General features: G+C 50.3%; 1 protein-coding gene across 8 annotated transcripts in view; it reads left to right on the top strand.

Moving 5' to 3' along the window:
- Nucleotides 1-21624, top strand: part of AFAP1 (actin filament associated protein 1) — a 130354-nt gene that overhangs the window by 28761 nt on the left and 79969 nt on the right. For 2 of the 8 annotated variants that reach the window (XM_032333733.1, XM_032333740.1), the window contains exons 2-4: nucleotides 30-78; nucleotides 4290-4481; nucleotides 7404-7464. The gene's annotated coding sequence lies outside the window, so the exon portion shown is untranslated. Of the gene's footprint in view, nucleotides 1-29; nucleotides 79-4289; nucleotides 4482-7403; nucleotides 7465-14473; nucleotides 14559-17524; nucleotides 17712-21624 lie in introns of those variants that run through there. The other 6 variants (XM_032333735.1, XM_032333739.1, XM_032333734.1 and 3 more) reach the window with 5 other exon arrangements.

The following is a 21624-nucleotide window of genomic DNA, read 5'->3' on the forward strand; positions in this document are numbered from 1 at the left end:
TATTTATTTATTTATTTTTTACCTTTCAGATTCTTCTGAAATTCTTTCTTTGGTGAGGGTCGTCCAAAGGAGGCACAGGTAAGAAGATTTCACGTTTTTCCAGTTCAGTGGCTTTAAAAGAAATTAACCCATCTTGGCAAGAGCCATTGTGTGATCTGCTGGGAATGCTTAGAATAGAGGTTTTGCATTAAAATCAAGACAGTGTCTGCTCATAACCATGTCAGAGATGAAGTGCGACTGTCTGGCTTACTTGGTTGGGGGTGAAGCTGGAAATCTTGAGGACATAGGTAAGAACCTTTGTCCCTGCTCGTCACCCAGGAGCCCATCCCACAGTGGCTCTCTCATGTCCTTGCCAGCCCTGCTCTGCTCTCTCACTGGCATTTGTCTTCTTGCGGCTTTTATGAATATCAGAATTCCCCTGCGTGTGATCTGAAAATTCACATAGGCAAAACAGAGCTTTTTAAAAGTGTGTAACACATCTCCCCACTCGTAAAGGAAACACATGTTCATTGGGGAGTGTTTGGAAATAAGAAAGATAGAGAAGAAAATAAGTCTCAGCAGCAGACATCAGCACTAGGACCGAGTCAGCCTTGGGCAGAAAAGTGCTACCACAGCAGGCCAGAGAATACTGTCCTCTGTCCTCCAAGAGGACTGCTTGCAAGCTGGGCCCTTGGCTGGTGTCTGGAACTTCCATGTTGGGACGGCTCCCACCACCCTGACAGGTAAAAGCGGCTCCCGGAGTCTGAGCTCCTTGTGCAGAGAGCACGGTTTGTGCCTGCAGACCCGCTGTCCTCCCGGGAGTCTGGAACCTTGTACGCGCCAGGCCAGAGAAGCCCGTGTGTGCAGCCCCCAGTGAAACCCCTGATGCTGGGTCTCTAATGAGTTTCCTGGTGACAGCAACTCACATGCACTTTCCTGTGAAACTCTGAGGGAGAGGACCCCGGAGCCACCCACCTCGGGGCCTCTGCACCTTACGCCTTTCCCTGATGCTGACAGGGCTCTGTGCCTTCTCGCAGGGATGAATCTAGCTCTCGGGGTGCCTGTGCGCCGAGCTTTCCTGGCCAGTTATCCAGCCTCCGGGCTGGGGGGAGGCAGCAGGAGATCTTGGAGACCCTTGACCAAGGGCTAGTCCTTTTCTTTTTCTCAGCATCAAACTTTGTGTTTTGTTTTGTTTTGTTTTTCCTTTAGTAAAACAGGTATGACATCTGTCTGAGATGTTTTTTTATTCCACAAACATAAAGGAGCGTTTTCTTACATCATGAAATACTCTTTCAAAACATGATTTATACTTAAATTCTACCTTAAAGGTTTACGTAACATTGGCTCTTTGGGGTTTATGGTTTATAGAGCTATTGCAGGTAACGAAAACCCTTGTTTGCAGAACTCAAGAGTGTGTCTCAGCGTAGGTTGTCCTTGGGGTGGGTTGGAGAGGGTGTGGTGGTGTGGGTGATCTGGGCAGATGCCTTCAACCCTTCTGCAGAGGAGCAGTTTCTGCTGGCTCCGTCATCGGCCATGTTCGAGAACAGCCGCCTCACTGAGTCCTCACCAATACTGAGGATTACCAGGCAAAGCAATTTGTCAACTGGTTAAATTATAGATGATATCATTTTAATTTGCATTTAAAAAATATTTATTTATTTGACACACAGAGAGCCCACGCAGAGTGAGAGCACGAAAGGGGTGTGGGGGACTGGGGCAGAGGGAGAAGCAGGCTCCCTGCTCGGTGGGGCTCCATCCTAGGACCCTGGAATCAGGACCTGAGCCGAAAGCAGATGCTTAACAAACAAGGCCACCCAGGAGCTCCTTGATTTGCATTTTTCGTTATTAGTGAGGTTTGAATGATTTTCTTTTCTGACTTGCCTGCCCATCATGTCTTTTCGATTGAGCATTTCCCATCCTTTGCCCAGATATTTTGTGATGCTTCTGGGCTGAGATAGTGACCTCCCAGGGAGAAGCCTTGTATCCTCCTTCTGCCGTACCCACTCCAGGCCTCTGACATGGTGTGTGTTGGAGAAGTGGGCTTTCCTTACGGTGGGAAGCATGACTTCTGTTGCCCGTTGATGAGTTCCTCCTCAAAATAAAGCCCTGATGTGTGCACTGGAATTGATACGTGCCACGGAAGGACACCGTGGCATCCCTCAGAGGATGGGGACAGGGACAGCTGTTTCCATGAGGGAGAGGGGCAATGAGGGGCCTTTATCCGCTTATCACTCACTATAATGGTACAAATATCTCAACCAGGATGTGTCCATGTATTTCTCATGAAATATAGAAAGATTCCGAATGTGAAAACCTTAATGAGCTCACTAACCCCGTGTGATTGCTAAAGTGACATGGGACAGTAGCAGGGACACAAAGGCACAGAAGGATTCTGTCCCCAGTGCTGAGTCCCTGCCCAAAGGGGACTTGATTGTGGGGCATGTTTGTGTCCACAACAACGACGACTGCCGGTACTTTCCGGCTGCTGGCAGAAAAGATGGCTGAGCACATGCAGCTGCAGTGACCGGGTGGGGGAGGGGAGCTGGTGGCCAGGAGCTGTGTTTGTGTGACAGGCTGACTCCTCACCTTGACTCTTTAGAGGAGGTGCTAGGGAAGGTGTGTCTTGGGGGTGGGTATGCAGTCACGACACCCCCTCAGGTCCCTGGGGCGATGCAGCGGTGACATCTAGTACGTCACATGTGTGTGCCACACCCATGGCAACACTCTGGAGGGCCCCAGAGGAGGGGCTGGGGTGGGAGATTAGAGTGGAGGGAGAATGTCCCCATTTTGCATAAATCTGAATTTTATTTTATTTTGTTAAAGATTTTGTTTATTTGAGAGAAAGAATGAGAGAGAGAGATAGAGCATTGGGGGGGGAGGGGCAGAGGGAGAAGCAGGCTCCCCACAGAGCAGGGAGCCCAATGTGGGCCTCCATCCCAGGACCCCAGGATCATTACCTGAGCTGAAGGCAGACACTTAACCCCCTGAGCCACCCAGGAGCCCCTCATCTATCTGAATTTCAAGTTTCAATATTTTATTATTTAGCGCTTCTTAATTATGTTTACACATTAATCACATTTGTAATGAAAGCAATATTTACTTCTGAAAAAAATATTTACTTTTGAAAAAAAAAATGTGAAATAACCGGTGACTGTGACCGGGGACTAGTTATTCAGCCTTCCTGTGCCTCGGTTGGGGAGTGGTATTGTATCCATTTTATACGGTTGTCTCAAGAGTTTTGAGAGATTAAAACAGATCCTGGCACTTCCTGAGGGCATAAGGCTATCATTTCAACATTTTAGAAGAAAGAGAATGCTAACAGGTCATCCTCGGGCCATTGTAGAGAGAACCTGAATTCAGTTCCCTATAAACAGTGTGATGGAAAAGCATAATTTGGGCGTCAAGAGACTCGGCTGTGAATGGGGCTCTGATGAGCCTGCAGTCCCCAGCAGATCCTTGCTCCTCCCGTGCATGTTGGGAGCCATAGCACCTTCCCGCCACAGGGCTGGGGAAAGCCGCAGGAAAGCCGCAGGACGATGGTGAGGGGCACATGTTTGCGGGAGCAGAATGCATCCGGAGAATCCCACGTGGTCTGTCCTGTGCGGATTTGGCCCGTTGTCACAGCAGCGGCATCAGCGGAAAGGACAGCTTGCCTCGATTTGCATATCTGGGTGTTTGTGCTATTTATAAACAGTTAGAAAAGGCGTGGAAGGCTGTTTGTGGCAAGCTGGTAGATCTGGCAAAACACGGACAGTTCTGTGAGCACAGTTTGCACGAGCGCGGGCCCGAGCGTTCGCATAAACAAACACATTCACCCGTCTTTAAGAGTTGCTCTTAAAAACAGACAGTCAGCCGTTGGCCATATGGTTGATCAGCTTTCCCTTGAAATACAGGGGGTTTGATGGCCAGACGTCTGAAATCTGAAACCATCTTAAAACAGCTTTATCCGCCCCCCCGCCTTGCCCCTTTTTTCCATTATGAGGAGAGAAGAACGGAGAGAGGACAGTGTCACTTTACAGGGGCTCTTGTCACCGTCTGTCCTATTCCCTGTGGACCTGTCATGTCAGCATCACCGCAGGTCGGGTGGAGACATCCTTTCTCTTCTTCTCTGTGGCATGGTTCCGTCCCGCATCTGTCACTCTCTGGTGTGTGTTCCGGTTTGTCTGTTCGCGCCGGCACACACGTGGGCTCCCGGAAGGCCCAGGTTGTCGTCTGGAGTTGCTGCTGCCCACCCCCAACCCAGGCACAGCGAATTGTGTTTGTTGAGTGAACGGGAAGGGTGAGACGGCCGCTCTTCCCTCTTCTGCCAGGTCCTGAAAAATGCTTGTGGGAGATGCTGCGTGAGCAGGGAGTAGGAGACTGTAGGCGACGAGGCCACACGCGTCCCTGGGGGATGTTTCGTCAGCCCAAATACTTAGCCTGGAAGAAGGTGCGAGTCTTGAGTGGAAACGTGGGGACCGCTTCCTTGGGAAATTAGCAGGTGGTCTCGGCATTTTACACAGGTAAGCGACGCTGCCCTGTGTGCGTGTGTGCGCGTGTGTATGTGTGCACGTGTGTGTGTGTGTGTGTTTGTGTGCATGCACGTGGGCCATCGGCTTCTGCCCTGGTGCAGAGATTATACAGCCCGAGGCATGAGAAAACGAGCTGCCCAGCATCACCAGGTAGAGTGGGACCAGAGCCTACCTGTGTCCTTCCCAGAGCCTCCCTGCTGCTCACCTCCCCACCCTCTCTCCTGCTCACACCATCTTCCTCCACTCCACAAAAGCAGGAACGGGGGAGAAAATGTAGCCCAGTGCCACTGGTGCAGAGAAAAAACCCAGCAGCTTCAAATCACGTTGACAGGTCTTGTACCGAGAGCAAGGGGTGATTTTTTACAATACTTTTAAATTTCACAGGACCTTACATTTCCTCATAAGTTTTATAATACAAGATGATCGAAGGGATTTGGAGAATGGCAACTTTAGGAAAAGGGGGGAAAATCAAAGAGAGAATTGCAGTTCTTGCTTTACTGTCCGCCTAGCATTTAAGTGCTTCGGAGTCTCACCCGCACTTGTGCTGCAGCTTGGGCCATTATGAGGCCAGTGACTACCCATTGTTCTAGAACAGCAGATGCTGCCACCAACTCTCCCCTCTAAGGGCGGTCTTACTCATTTTAAATGCAAATGACAGGAGCAGCAGATGGCGAGGTGGGCTAAGAATTTAGATGTTTGGTCACTGACAGCTCTTATGTCCGGACCTGGGACTGGCTGAGCCCTCGGAGAACTGATTATGATCTGTCCCCTTGCCAGCTGGGCTCTTTTTCTCGCCTGGTCCGGAAGGATTGCTCTCCTGCAGTCCACGAAGATGGATCGCTGATTGTTTTGAAATCACGAAGGGTTGTTTGCACCATCTAAAATTCTGAAGCGGAGAGAGCTATCCAAAGGCTGTCTTCTCTTTGGGCTTCAGAGCTTTCGAATCCGTGTCTAGGGTTTATGTGAGCTAATTAAGGTCTTCTTCAATAGGTAATTGAATATGTTCCTGATTGAACAGGGGTGTGCCCCATGGCATAGCCCCTAGCACTTTGTTTACATGAGGATAGGGTGCTTAGAACAGAACCTGGACCTTCTAAATGACCACCTAAATGGGAATTCTTTCTAAATGACTTTCTTAATGAGTGACATGGAGCACCAGAGCGCATGCTTATTAAAGAGAGACCCTTTCATCTTGTCTGAATTCGGATTTGGCATCAGTATTTAGCAGTGCAGCCATAGAACTGGCCCAGCCCCTTCTTCCTCCCTTTATACAATCCAAAGGTGTTTCCAGGGTGGGAGTGCTCCCTGCCTTTCTCCTCACAAGCTGTGCCCCTGTCCTGCCTACCTGACTTCCCTACCTGTCCCCCCTCCTCTGGGCGTTCTGCAGAGGGATCGGCCCCTGCCTTGGCTTTCCTATGGCTGGAAGAGAGGGGTCGCTGCCAGCTGTCCCATGGGGGGCGTTCATCTTGCCAGTGCTGCTGTCTGGTCACCGAGTGGCACCGAAAGTACGTACTTCTGCAAAACCAGAGGTCAAAGTGATGGCAGGACCCATCTCTTTGTCAGGATGCTCTGAGTATCTTAATCATGGCTGGAAAACCATGAGAAAATATGTGATTGCTGAAATTTGGGGTTAGAGGGATGTCAGGGACTTGTCGTGGAGTGACAGCGGAACAGGGAGGTGAAGGGGTGACAGGCACGTTGTGCATCTCCCTGCTAGGCACTGGTGGATGTGGGGCTGTATCCCACGTGTGACTTAGGAACTTGTCTGGCGATTGTGTTTCAGCTCCCGCCACAGTGTTCTTCCTCTGCTGTCATGTTGTTCGTCGTACTTAGGCCTCCAGCCACATGCAATATGGGAGTGTTCTTGCTGGTCGAGAGAGCGTGCTGTCGCTGCACGGTCCCGGTGCCCTGGCTTTCTGGTGTAGGCACCTGGCCGCCAGCATGTGGGTCTCCTGAGTTCGCTGTTTTAGCATACAGTTCAAGGCTCTGGGAAAAGAGGGGCCAGAACCGGCACAGAGATATACTGGAAGGACAGTTCGCCAAGTAACCTGGGATGGAGACAGTTTGCACGGGCAGCACGGGACGCGCTCTGCGTGCGGCATGTTCTTTTCAGCCCCTCCCGGCAGCATTACAGATTTCTGGAGGATTCGGGGTAACTGGAAATGCCAAAGACGGCCCTCCTGCGTGCTGTGGGCAGTCAGGGTTCATTCTGGGTTCATTTGCTCATGGCAGCCTTATTCCAGGCCATGTGTGAAGGGTGGACGTTCTCCTGGTGGGGCCAGTGGAGGGGTTTGCTAGGGCTGACGTATGGGAGTGATGTGCATTTGAATCTGTTTGAACTGTGAGTAAGCGAAGCACAGGCAGGTGCCCTTGGCCACATTATTTATTAATCACTGTTCCACCTCCTGGTCAGACTCTGGATGAGGGTCCCTCGAGTCTCCTGCGTGTGTGCACACACTGCCCACACTCACACCCCCTCCCACCCACCCATCCATACACACGTGTCCTTTTTAAAGCCCCAGCTTTATTGGCCACGTCTGCTTCCAGCACTTTCCCATCCCACTGCCCCTTCTGTTTTACCTCCCAGACACCTGTTGTCCCCAGTCGGCCTGCCTGCCTTCTTCCTTCCTGGCGTCGGAGGCTCCTGTGGCTGGGAAGCACCCTCACAGTTTCCAGGGTTTTCTGAATCTTGTTTTATCAGGCCCTGGGGATGGCGGAGAGGCTGAGGCTCAGGGAGGGGCTGTGCGTGCTATTTGACAACGATGGGATTTTCTCCCGCGCAGGCAACTTGCCGTGTGCTTAGTGCTAAAGAATGCTTGACTTCCGCCCTCCTAGTGAGGGATGCTTAGTGGATCTAGCCTCGCTTCCAACAGGAAAGCATGATTCGCATATCATCTTGTTTTGTATCACCAGGTATCGACGGATAGGCTGTCCTGGAGCTCCTCGTTCACTCAGCCGGGGTCTGCTGACCTGGGTACGTGTACGCGCTATGGCAGCTGCTTTGCCGGCCCCTGGGACTCACCCCTAGGGGCACTGTCCTCCTGGATGGCCTGGCTCAGACAGACATGCAAAACTGGTGGTGTTTTGAGAATGCTGGAATGGGGTTCCCGCAAGGTGTGGGGCTGAGCTCCTGTATCCCCACCGCCCCCCAAGCAGCTTATCCCCATAGCTCTGCGTGCCTGCCAGAGCCCTCGCCACAATGCTTTGAAATTCTTAGCTTATATGCTCATCTGGATTCCCATGAAAGGGAGAGCTCTCGAGGGACATGGTGTGGGCTATGTACCCATTATTGTTACGTTCCCGTTGCCCAGCATGGTAAAGGCAAAAGATGGACAAGGGTTCTTTACTGCTTCATGGAAACTATGTGGGCTGAAGGAGGGGTCCCCATGGTTGGGGGAGCAGGGGGTAGACAGGATGGGCTCACCGAGGGATGGAGTGGGTTTTGTTTCTCAACTTACATTTGCAATCACACAGACTTAGGGAAACATCGCAGAAATAGCACAGAGAACTCCTGTATGCCCTTCACCAGATTCCCCAAACATTTTACAACATGGGTATTTCCCCTTGCCCTTCCTCTCGCGCTCAGTCTCTTCTGTGTATGTGTGTGTATGTGTGTGTGTGTGTGTTTGTTCATTCATTACCAAACTGTTTGGAGCGGAGGCTGGATTGCAGGGGTGAGGTGAAGAAGTGACAGAGGAGAGGTGGGCTGGGAGCTCTCACAGCAATCTGGGCAGGAGAATTCAGTGGCTGGGCCTGGTGGGAAATGACCAGAGAGGTGAGATGGGGTTCATCTTGTGTATGATTTGCTCACAGGTTGGATGAAGGGCGTCAGGGATTTTGGCCTGAGTGGCTGGTACACTAGTGATGCCATTATTGAGATGGGGACGACCGGGAGGAAGGGGTTTGGCAGGGGGAGTCAGAAGCCGGTTGTAGGGCTAAGACTGAGGCTCAAGCACAGAGGGCCCGGAGCACTGGGGGAAAAGAGCAGAAAACAAGACCTCAAAGAACGTGAGCAATTCAGAAGGATAGAGTTAGCAGATTTCATTCGGAAGCAAAGAGGCCACTGAGATGTGAGGAGTCCTCAGCTCGTCTAGACAGGGCTGAGCCTGCTCAGTCGGTCCCCGCTGTTGGTGGAAGCAGCTGGCTTTCATCCGCAGATGCACGGAACTCACCCCCATGTCCTGTTTCTCGCAATGTGCCATCTGTGTCCCATGGCCTTTGCTTTCACAGCTCTTTGTCACCACTCCTGTCACTTGCCCCTGGGTGTCTCCCTCACTTGACCCCATCTCCCCAGCATTCCTCAGGAAGGCTAGATTCAGCTTCTTTTCCCCACAGAGGGCAGATGGCAGGGCGGGCGGAGTCTTAACGGGAGATGGGAATTGAGGGGAGATTACTGTGTAAATGGTAGGTGGAGTCAGAGCTGGAGGGAGTCATCCAGGGAGGAGTGTACTGATGAGGAAAAAGCCCCCGTCCAAGATGATGAGCGGGAAGAGCAGGGGAGACCAGGCCTGGGAGGCAAGTGGAGAAACTGTGTCCAGAAGGGCGTGTGACAGGTGTACGTTCAGACGCGGTCCCATCAGTGAAGTGAGGGCAGATGTCCCTGACGGTACCGGAGCCTGTCAGAGGAGGGGCCAATGCAACGAGGGAGCCCAGCCCGACGGGGTGGGAAGGACGGGAGTTGGGGGGTGGCAGTGTGGGCCTCTATTTCGAGGGACCTGGTCAAGTCAGGCTTGCTCTAGATGGCCCGGCCTCATGTTAGGAACAGTACTTTGTTTATTTCGTAAGCTCTGGATCCTTAGCCGGGAGCAGATGAACATCCTTCAGCTGGAGAACGAAACGTGTATTAAAACTCTCTTAGTTGTGGCTCAGGCTATGTTTTGGACATTACTAGGGACATTTTCTCTTTGGAAGTAGGGCCCTTTGGGCCAAGAAGCACTTCCAAGAGAGATACACTTTCATACAGAAAAGGTTAAAGTGACAGAACAGTGTACTGCTTTATGGAAGCACAGGTTACTGAGGTAGCATTCACTAAAGCTGCTAGCTAGCATCTTGGCCAGGTGCCTCTTGTTACTGAGGAGACGCTGGTCTGTCACCTGCGAGCTTTGTGTCTTTGCGGGAGTGAGTTCCTCTTCCCCTGGGCTCGTTTTTTCCCCTCTGAAATACAGCATCTCCTCCACGCATTACATTGTTGCTGAAACGATGTTACTGACTCTTTTGGAGGAGGGGTTCTCCCTATGTTTGGTGGGGGTGTCTCATGAAATATACAGGGGAGATGAGGTTGGGTTTCTCCAAACCAAGGGCCCCACTGAGAGATGATGCTCTGTCCAGGCAAGTTACGGATCATCTTATTTAACCCTTACACCTATGCTTTAAAGCCAAGATAATGCTTGAGCAAATGTTTCTGACAGATAATTATACTGACGACGAGGAGGGTAACCGTCATAGTCTATTGAGGATTAACCCTGTGGGCCAAGTTCTTCACATGAGGACGTGTTGACGAGCTCCATCATTGTCCTTTTCCGGAGAGAGGAGAGTGACACGGCTGTGCGCTAGAGGCCCCTGCTAGGAAGTGCAGGGGCAGAATTTCAACCCAGTTGCTTCAACTCCAGAGTCTGTGACCATTCGATGTGCGAGCACAAGTCCATCATCACGTTCTTTGGGAACCTGAGTCACATCTGTTCTGTGAGCCCGGAGGCTCCAAGCCCTGAGAAGCTAATGGGAAGGTGACTGTCTTCTTTAATTGGCTTCCACTGACACATGGACATATGTTCCCCAGCCCTCGGTGCCCGCCCGCCCTCCCCGTCCATGTGGGCATGGTGGGGGCCCCATCTGCTGGGGAGGGGGAACAGGGGCAGAGCGACAGACGGCCTTCCAGCCTGCCTTCCCCAGAGACAAGCCCATCAGCCCCACACAACCCCTGCCGTCTGAGCCCCGGTTCTGTGCCTGCTGCTACCGGGAGCCCCAGAGGCATTTCCTGTTCTGCTCTCTGGAGGACCTGGATAGAAGCAGGGTCTGCGGCCTCCGCACTTCACCATGACCGGAGGATAGGAACAAGCTCATCCGAGGCCAGAGGTCAGCCTCTCCATTCGCGGCCCCCCACCCCTGCCCCGGAGTCTGTGCAGGGTCAGGTGTACACGTGGGGTGGCAGCACTCGTCAGCAGGGGCAGGGGGATGGGGTACTGGGTCATGCATCCTGCCCAGTGTGTATGTCCCTCTAAGGCCAGGCCACCTCTGCACGAACAGCTGGAAGACAGTGAGCCCAAGGAGTGAGAGTTGGCCTCCCGTTTCCAGCTGTGCTTCAGCTCTTAGTGGACTAGCCTTCTGAGTCCTGGGCTTGTCCCGACAGCCTCTCTCAGCCTTGGAGGCTGGGCCTTGGCCTTTAGGCTTGCCTTTCTAGACTTTGCTTCCCTGGACCCCCAGAGCAGAGATGGCAAAGATTTCAGGCTTCCGGCTTTCGTGGCCACTATGCTGCTCTGCTAATGTGGCATGGAAGCCCCGTGGCCAGCCAGTGAGTGGGGGTGGCTGTGTGCCAACAAGACCCTGTTTACAGACCAAGGCTTCGAGCCAAATGGGGCCCACAGTTGTCGTCCACTCCCCACTGGGATGGTGAAGCTACAGATTGAGGCCTGTTACCAAGACCTTCTGCATCTGGTTGAACCTGACCTTTGGGAGGACATCAGCCAGAGGCCGAGCATGTCTTCGGGGGCAGTGTCACTCTTCAGCTGTCCCCTCTCCTAATGGCCTTGCTGGAGGTCTGGATCCTTGGGGCCCCCGAGGTTGTCGGTTGTGGTTGGCTGGGTGCTTCATAGAACAGGATGGTCACTGCTTCTTCAAGGAGCCCTGTTGTCAGTCAGACAGTCCCCTGTGGGTTGGGGCCACCGGGACCCACAGCATCACCTCCTCTGGGAGCTTGTTAGGAAGGCAGACCCTCAGAGCCCCCTTACCTGCTGAGTCAGAATCTGCATTTTAACAAGCACCCCTCAGTAGCATTCCCATGGAAGTTTCAGAAGCCCTGGGGAGGGAGGGTGTTCCAGCGTGAAGGACAGAGAGGAAGCGTTTTGAAAATGCTTTTATCTCCAGCTGTTTAACATTAAAGTATAATTGCAGAACTTGATTGCTGTGTAGGCAGCTGTGTCTGGACCAACATCTACTAGAACCATCTCTGAGTGCTATCTTCCTGACAGAAAGGGGCTGTCGGGCTCACCTTGGGGATTGACATCAGGAGTTCTAGACTACCTAAAAAACACGAGGCAGAAGTGTCTGCCCCTCGGTGTGTGCCCAGGTGCCCTGCCTTGCTGAGCTGTGCCTCAGTCTCCCCAGGACGATAGGAGAGACGAGGACAGCCAGGGATCACAGCTCTCATGGTTACAAGGATTCTGTTTGCTTTTGGTTAGGCCATAGGCCTTGATCCTGGCCTCCCGCCCCTGCCATGTCAAGGAGGATGCTTTCCTTCCCTGAGTTGTGGGTAACCCCTCCTCCCTGCCCGCTTTTGGCTGAGGTCTGGGGTGTGGGAGTGATTGGAAATGCAGTATCTTTCTGGAGCTTCGAACTATGGTAAGGAAAAGCTCAGATGTGGGGAGGCCACTTCTCATTTTGTTGGAGGTGCACAAGCTTTGCCCACCCTGCTAGTCTGAAGTCCGAGGGCCCTGCGGCCCCCCTGACCTCCCGGCCCCAAGCTGCGTTCCCGATGACTTAGTTAGGTTAGGCCTTTTAATTCATGTAAAGTAGGCTGCAGATGTGCATAGAATGGAGCTGGTAGTGTGTGAAGGGCAGTGTTTAAGAGCAAACATCTATTGTCTCAGTTTCTGGAAACGAGGTGGCATACCATGGAGGGCCTGTCCTGATGGCCAGGGCCTCCCTCTCCCTCTCCCCCCGCCCCTCTTCTCAGAGAGTGTTGAGTGTGTGAGCAGCTTTCCCACTCTGGCATCTCTTCCTGCTTCCTCCCCCACAAAGCTGCTGTCCCGGCAGTGACCGTGGACATCTGCTGAGCCATTAGGCCCCCAAGCCAGCAGCTGGGGGCCGCCGCGCTGGCTGCCGGCTCAGCTTTCGCTCTGTGCTGAGAGGCCTCAGTGTTTTTTTAAAGTGATGGTTCTCCAATTCGGGAGATGGTGCCAGGGCCTCTCTCATGCCCTAAATTAGCTACCGTCCCCGGGGATTTTAAAGGCAGGTTCTGACCAGAGGGAGCACTTCTGGGCACCCAGACTTGCTGCTTAGTCTTTTCTGTGGCCTTGATCTGAAGGTCCCTGTTCCTCCCTGAGCTTCAGGGCCTACATTCGTGAATCCCCAGTCTTAGATATTAGACTGTTCTAGATTGCCTCGACTTGAGGAGCCTCCCTGCTGAAGAGAGAACTCGGTCAGCAGGAAGACAGGCGGGCCCGGAGAGGGTGGGCCCTGCTCCCTGGAGCTGGGTGAAGAGGGAGCAGCCGGCCCCTGCACCTGGCTCTCCCTTCCTCCCTCCCTGGCTGTGGCCACACCACACGTGGCCTCTCTGTCTTGCTGGAGAGGGGAGGGGTCAGCTCACCCTGCCGTGCTTTTCAAAGAGCCTTGCCCTGGCCCAACAGAGGGCTTTGAGGGCTTTGTGCTTCAGCGGGATCCTCTTCCCCCTGGGAGAAGGCAGAGCTGGCTAGGATGTAGGCTGCTCCTGTCCTGTCCAGCCCTGTGGGCTGTGAGCCCCTCCCAACTCCCCTGGCTTCAACAGTAGCCTGTGGTTGTTTGAATGAGACCCAGTTTACAAGTTCAGTCTGCCGCTCTTTCCCCTTTTGTTTGTTTTTATTCCTTCCTTTGATTAGAAGAAGAAGACATTCATGAATAAAGATGCAGTGCAGCTTTATGGTAATGAAGAGAACTCATTCCCTGGAGCTTTCTGTGATTTAGGAATCCTGCTTTCTTCTTTATAAAAGCAGAATTAGCCCTGATGTGCCATGCCAGTCCAGTGCTCTTAGCCTGTTGTGATGCGTGTGGCAAAATCATTTCTTAAAATCCTGTTTACCTGGATTTTCTCAAAATTGGCATTTGACCTTATCACATACAATATACAGACTGTCCCCTGTTTAATTGACTTTGCCTTAACTACGTAGGGTTTTCTCCCAGACCTTGAACTGTCTCTTCAGCTCAGCTTCAGCTTCAGCTGGTGAGCTTCAGCTCCTAGAGTCCGAATCCTGAGAATCCAACAGGACGGGTCCTTTGCCCGCTCAGACTAGGGCACCCACCCATCTGTTCTCCGCCGCTCTCCATTAGCTTTGCTGGAATCTGGAATTTCATGAAAATGGGATCAGACGGTATGGGATTTTATGATTTTATCACAAGTTACGCATTTGGATGGTTTATTTCTTTTTACTGCGTTGAAATACTCCATTGTGTGAAGACCTCACAATTTGTATATCCCGTGTTTGGTAATGGTTGTTTCGGCTGTGCGCCGTCTCTGGCTGTTAGGGGTGGAGCTGCTAATGTGTTTGTGTGGATACATGCAGTGATTTCTGCTGGGTGAATACCCAGGAGTGGAATTACTGGACCACATGGTGAATGTACATTTCCCTCTACAAGAAACTGTCTGACTGTTCTCAGAGGGGGTGGGGCCGTGGAGGCTCTGGATAAAGGTAGGAGGGACTACTTGCGTGCATTTTGGCAGAGCTTGGTGTGATCAGCCTTAGAATCTCATCTCCTAATGAATCTCATTGTGCTTAGAATCTCCCTGTGCGGCGGGTAGAGATGTAGCTCATTGTGACTTCAACCTGCTTGACACTGACGACTAACAGTATCAGCACATCCTTAACATGCGTCCTGGCCATTTGTGTCCTTTGCTTGGTTTTTTTGGTTGGGTCTTTTGTACGTTCTCAGTATTCAGCGTGTCGGTGTCAAATGTGTGTATTGCAAATATTTTCCTAGTGATTTCCATGGGCATCTATTCTTGTTTGTTTCATATATTTTTAGAATCAGTCTTTTTCTTCTTTTTCTTTTCTTTTCCTATACCCTGCTGGGCTCTTGGATGGGATTGTGTTGAGTCTCTAGAATAATTTGGGAGGACGACGACTATGTGAACAGTACAGAATCTTGCAGTCTGCGAATATGGTATGTCTCCTTTTATCTGGGTCCTCATTACATTTCGTAGGTGTCTGTGTGTCGCTCGTTCTCATAGTTTGTTAAACTCGTGGGTGTTGCGTGTATGTTAATGCCGTCACACCTGGAACTAGCCTTTCTCCTTCTTCCACCTCTCAGTTGTTCATTGCTCATAAGAAGCTGATGATTTTGGAGGGAAATTGCCAGACCAGGGCGTCCACGCTTCCCGGAGGTGGCCTGGGAAGCGTTTGTAGAGGGGGAGGCACTTGGTTTTACCCACAGCGAGCTTGCTTGGCAGCGAAGCTGAGCGCCAGGGCAGGCCTATGGCAGAACACATGAGCGGAGCTGGAGGCAGAAACACGGGAATGTTCTGAGAAGAAGGGGCAGGAGCTGGATCGGGCGGCCCAGAAGCACAGAGAGGTGGGGTGTGGAAGGTGTTGCATCTATAAGGATGCTGGGGCCTCACTCCCGGGGGTCCATGGCCAAACGCAGCTACACTCTGCTCGGGGGCGCTTGGAAGCTCTGCAAATAGGGGATCTGGAGCCTTTTCACTCCCTTACTCAGTCATTTGTGAATTGTATGCTCTACCCAAAACAAATACAATAAATTAAAAAATTGCAATAAAATTTTCCATCTTAGCCAATTGTAAGTTTAGAATTCAGTGGTATTAAGCACGTTCATGCTGTTGTGCCTCCTTATCCTCCCATCTCCAGAACTTTCCTGTCGTCCCAGACCAAACCTCTGTACCCATGAAACACTAACTCTCCTTGCGTCCGTCCCCCAGCCGCTGGCTGCCCCCATCTACGCTCTGCATCTATGGGTATGACGCCCCTAAAGACCTTGTCTAGGTGTCCTTGGGGCCTGGCTCGCTTCACTTAGCAAAGTGTCACCCGTGCTATCATCTGGGTCAGGGTTTCATTCCTTCTTAAGGCCGAATAGTGTTCTGTGGAGTGAATGGACCACACTTGGTTATCTGTTCATCCTTCGAAGGACACGTGGGTGGATTCCATCTTCTGACCATTGTGACTGCGGACCATTCTTCTTTTTTTTTTTTTCTTTTTTTCAAAATTTCAGATTCCAGTTAAAGAGAACCACCCTTAAGGGCAAAGGGCCTCAGAAATGAAGCAGGGATTTGGAGCTAAAAAATTCGACATAAAATGGTTGGCCAGATGCTTCATTCCTAGCATCCATCCCCCTTCCTGGCTGTTTTTATTTACTTGCATGTTCTTGGTGTGTCTAATTTGAGTGTAAATGATCCTGCTTGTTTCACTTATTATTGTCTCCCCACGCTTAGGTACCCAAGTATCTGGACACGGAGGTGGTTTTTCTTAAACAGTTAAATCTAGTACAGTAAACAGCACACAGATTTGCATTTTCCTTTTCCATCCTTCTATGGCTGTTATTCTTTCGTCCCTCTGCCCAGTGTGCCTCTTCCTGTGCCAGCCCCCCTATGCCAGGTACTCCTAAAAGCCACGATCAGAGTCACCTTTGCAGAGATGGAGACCCGCCAGTGCCGGCTGAAAGACATCAGTGACTCTCCCTTTCACAGACTAATGGATCAGGAGTCCCAGTGCTTATCTGCTGCCCTAGATAATGAACCTTTGGAAGCCGGGCTTGCTTTCAATTTTGACTAGTGTCTTGAGCACAGTTGGTGTTTCACAACTTACTGCTGAATTAAATGAACTGGCGTAAATGGAATTAGACCTACTGCATTCTCAATATCATGCCGAAAACTTTGCTCGCAACCAGCTTGATTTTCATCCCTAGCCTCTCCGCCCAGTTTGGGAATGAGGCTTCAGGAAGCCGGAAGTCAGGTTACCTATGTTATTAGGATTATGCAAGATATTGCCTGATCTAGCTTTTGCTCTTCTTTTCCTTTCTACGAAATAATAGAAGGATCTTTCCTTTAGGGCTTGCTTTTTCTATCCATGTGTTAATCTGACTTTTGTGAATCATGATTGTCGGAAGGAATATGATTTGCAGATTTTTACACGAATTCCTTTGAGGGCTTTTTGCTGGCTCTCTGTAAGCCGGAAAGGAAGATTCTTGGGACTTAGACTATGCATATATATACACATACTCTTATAGAAATGCAGGCGTTCCCCTGGGATATTGATAAATCTAAAATCTACTTTTCAGTCAGTACTGGAACTACCCATGACTGTCACAGGTCCAGACACCAGAGAGTGAGAAGAAGAAACCTTATTTACTGTAACTTTTCAGGGTCAAATTGAACTAGCCTTAATGGAATGCCCCGAAAGTCCCCGGCTTTTATTTATAGCTGTCTTTGGATCTCCAGCAGTCTTGCGAGGCCCATAGCTGTTATTATCCCTGCGGTGCAGACAGGGCACGGGGAGTCAAAGGCGTTTGGTAGCTTGTGCTCAGAGCCCTCCGTCTGGTCATTCAAATCACGGTCATCTGAGTCCTGAGGAATTTCAAATGTGGTCTAGCTGAGGGAACGTTTCCAGCCAGACAGGGTTTAAAGCTATGCTGCTTTCCCTGAGATGGCTCAGCCCGGCCTGGGCCTGGCCTGCGGCAGCCCATTTAGATCATCTGCAGGGGCCTGTGGAAGTATTTGCAAGTCCGCCTGAGAGTCCTCCCTGTAACCCTATAAGGGAAAATATGCAGACGCGGTGCTGGGGAATCCACTCCTTTGCCTTGGTGCCTCATGAGTTCTGTCTGTCCTGAGCGCTCCCCCAAATATTCTCCTCAGGGTCCCTGCTGACAGAAGGGCCCTGACCGGATGGTGGTCAACCTGTCTGGGACAGTGACCTTGTCAGAATCCTCCTTTTGCTACTTTCAATGTGCATGTTCTAAGAATATCACAGAAGACACGCTTGCTGTGAGAGGACCGTCCGGGGTATTTTGCTCTGCAACTTTCTCTTCCAAACAGATCTCAGGAATTTTGTCTGTTATGGAGACGTAGAAACAAATGAGTGAACAGATTCACCAAACACATTGCAACTGTCGGGTGAGTCCCGGCTCCCGCGTCGGGCGCGCTGCTGGGTGCCCTTGGCACAGAGAGGAGGCAGCAGTCCCTGACTTCAGAGGCCTGCTGCCTGCTGCGGTGGACAGACAGGTTTACCTGTGATTCCAGCGGAAGCTGGAGCTGCGATGGAGGCAGGCTTGCCTGGTGCGGAAGGCGCTGCCTCCCAGGGCGGGCAGGTAAGAGGCTTCCAGGATAAGTGGTGTGGCAGGGGGTGCATGCAAGGGCGAGCCAGGCACGCAGGGGCGAGGCCCACCACAGAGGGCAGCCATGCGTGCCGTGGTCCGTGGGCTCCAGTGATCATGATGTGTGTGCAAAAGCACGCCATTTACTGCATTGTGAAACACAGTGTGGGAGTGGAAAGAGAGGAGTCTGGAGGAATAAATAGGCAGAGGCTCGTTAAGATTCTGATAACAACATCAGGATAAGTCTCTGAAAAGAAGAAGGTAGGGGACCAGGCTGTTTCCTGAGAAACAGGTTGGTCTTGAGACCAGCTGTGTTTAGCAACTGCTTCCTAACTGGACCCTCAAATCCAGCACCATGGTCCTGAGCAGGGGGAAGAGGGGGCTTTCGTGGTACCAGCTCCAGCAGTGCAGTGATCCAGCTTCTGGAGATGGGCAGCTTGAAGAGAGGTGTGCAGGCCAGGCGGCAGGTGCGCTGAGGTGTGAGCCCTGGTGTGCGCCCCAGTGTGTGTCCTAATGGACCACAGGTATGCATCTTGGTGTGCCACAGGTATGAGCCACGGTGCACTGCAGGTGTGAGCCCTGGTACACCACAGGTGTGTGCCCCCGTGTGTGTCCTGGTGCGCCAGAGGTGTGAGCCCCCGTGCGCCAGAGGTGTGAGCCCTGGTACAGCACAGGTGTACATGTACATCCTGGTGCACCACAAGTGTGTGCCCTGGTGTGCCACAGGTGTGAGCCCCAGTGCACAGCAGGTGTGAGCCCCATGCCAGCAGGAGGTGGCCATGAGCTATACAGCACAGTCCTGCCTGCCCTGTGTTCTTTTGTGTCGTCCGATTTGGAATCCTAGGGAGAAAATCTTCTCCCCCACCAGGGTTATAGAAGAATTCACTTTATAAATCTTTGAGGACTTGGATGGCCTCACATTTTATATTTTGACTCTCAATTATCTTTGCAGTTTTTTCTGGTGTATGATGTAAGTATTTAAATTGATCTTTCTTCTTTCCCCAAATGATCACCAGTTGTCCTATCTCCCGTTAAGAGGTCCATGTCTTCCCCATTGGGTTTGGGACACTGCCTTTCTCAGAGGCTACAAGGTATACAGGCCTCTTTGTTGACATTCTTTTCTGTAGAATCAATCCAACTGGGAATTTATCTACCAGTATCACACCTTTTTTTTTTTAAGATTTTATTTATTTCTTTTAGAGAGAGAGGGAGCGCACAATGTGGAGGAGGGGTAGAGAGAATCTCGAGCAGAGTCCCTACTGAGTGCAGAGCCTTATGCAGATTTGGATCCCAGGACCCTGAGATCATGGCCTGAGCCAAAATCAAGTCAGATGCTCCACCAGCTGAGCCCCCCCGGGCCTCCTCTTCCCTTTTCAATGATACAAAACTTTATATTATGTTTTAATAGAGGATAGGGCCAGTCCCTCTTCATTGTTCTTAAATGTCCTTGCATGCTCGCTGGTATATTACATTTATTCGTGAATGTGGAGAGAATTGACATCTTTCTGATGTTGTCCTTTCCATAGAAAAGGGACAATTTGTCATTTGTTTAGATTTGCTTCTTTGTCTTTCAGGAATTATTTAAGTTTTCTGCATGGAAGTTTTGCACATTTCTTTTTAAACTTAAGTGTTTTACTTTTTTCATTGCTTTTCAATGAAATCTTTTTCACTCTGTCTTCTAGTATATATTGTTTGGTAAAAAACTAATATGGGAAAAGCAATAGTTTCTACATATTTTACTACTTTATTCAAGTTTTTAAAATTATTTTTATTTTTAGTAGGTTTATCATTGATTCCCATGTTTTTGTTTTTGTTTTTGTTTTTTAGATTTTATTTATTTGACAGACAAAGATCACAAGTAGGTGGCGGAGAGGCAGGCAGAGAGAGAGAGAGGAGGAAGCAGTTTTCCCACTGAGCAGAGAGCCCTATGTGGGGCTTGATCCCAGGACCCTGGGATCATGACCTGAGCCGAGGGCAGAGGTTTTAACCCACTGAGCCACCCAGGCGCCCCTACCTTCGATTTTCTATGTATAATTTCTCATCAGCTGCAAACAGAGATCATTTTATTTTTTCTTTTCCATCCTTGAGTTTCTCATTGCCTTCTCATTTCTAACTGCATTGGCTAACACTTCCAGTATTGTGTTAATGGCAATGGAGCAAACAGGCATCCTTGGCTTATCTCTGACCTTACCCGGAATGCCTGACTAGGATGCTGTTCTTGTTTTTGTCTCTTGGTGTCTTAGTTTTTTGGGGCTGCTCTAACAAAATACCATACCCTGGGTGCCTGGTAAAGAATAGAAATTTATTTCTCCCAATTCTGGAGGCTGGATGTCTGAGATCATTGTTCCAACATGGACGGGCTCTGATGAAGGCCTTCTTCTGGGTTGTGGGCTGCCTCCTTCTCCTCCTCACCGGTGGGAAGGGCACTAATCCTCCGCGGGAATGTCCCACCCTCATGACCTCATCACCTCTCAAAGGCCCTGCCTCCCATTACCGTCACAATGGGCATTAGATTTCAACATATGAGTTTGGGGGGGGATACAGACATGTACCCTATAACAGTTAGTACATGTATTTTATTAAGCTAAGAAAGTACATATCAATGCCCATTTACTGACTTTTTTAAAAATCAGGAATGAGTATTGCATTTTGTTGAAGGCCTTTTCACGATCTATGGTGAGAGTCGTGATCTTCTTACAAGATTTATTAATATGATAAATTATATTAGTAGATTTTTTAGTCTTTCATATAGAGTCATCCTTGTATTCCTGGAATGAACCCCTTTGGTCATGGTTAGCTATTAATGTATTGTGTGGATTTCTGTTTGCTAATATTTTATTTAGGATTTGTACCTTGATATTTGTAAGTAACATCAGTCTTTGGTTTTCTTTTTATTGTGCTGTCTCTATCAGGTTTAGGCATCGCTTTTGTAACCTACTTCTAAAAAAGAGAGTATTTGAAAATTTTCTGTACCTCCTCTCTGGAAAAATTTGGGTAGTAAGGTTTGGTGTTTGAGACTTGGCAGAATTCACCTGTAAAACCATTTGGGCCTGGAGCTTTTATCTGTGAGGCCAATCTTTGACAACCTTCTCTACTTCTATTGAAAATTGATCTGTGTACGCTTTCTAAAATAGCTGGTAAATTGTATTCTTTTCTGTGAAATTATGTATTTCACCTAATTTCAAATGTATTTGCACAGAGTTGTACAGAATAGTGTTTCCTGACTCTTCTTAAGGGAGGGGAGCACATATTTAAGGATGTCATCATTAAGAAAATAAGAAGCGTGTGAGCACTGTTCACTTACTGTGTTCATTGATCCCAAGTCATACAGCGAGGTTCTAGAAAGAGGAGCATATACTAATTGTAATGATGCCAGCTACCATTTGTGAAATACTTGGTTCTGTATGTGGAGCAGCCCATTTAGTCCTTATGATGATACCAATATGTGTAATCAGCATCTCATTTTAAGCATGGGATAATTTGGGGGACTTACTACTCACTCACTCAAGGTCACAAAACTAGGAAGGCTCATGACTGGGATTTGGATCTGATTTGTATGGTTGTGAAGGCTGAGCTCCTTCTAAGAACAGAGTAGATGAGGAGGACCAAGTAGAGACAGATTCTGGGAAGGGGGGGTCGGGATGAATGGAATGGCCACTCCACTGTAGACATCCACACCACTCTAGAGGACTGGCAGCACTTGGAGGGGCAGGGAGGACAGTCAGCCCGGTGATCGGGGTGGGCTGGCTGGCAGCAGGAGGTAGCCCTGGGTGCGGTAGGCAGGAACCCCAGAGCCTCACACGGTGAGAAGGGCACGTGGAGGCTGGCAGGTCAGGGTGCCAGCTGGGGCTGGGGGTGTGGCTGGCAAGGGGAGAGCCAGGGACACTGGGGAGTTGAGGGAAACATG

Source organism: Mustela erminea, chromosome 2, assembly GCF_009829155.1.
Source record: "Mustela erminea isolate mMusErm1 chromosome 2, mMusErm1.Pri, whole genome shotgun sequence".
Taxonomy (NCBI): domain Eukaryota; kingdom Metazoa; phylum Chordata; class Mammalia; order Carnivora; family Mustelidae; genus Mustela; species Mustela erminea.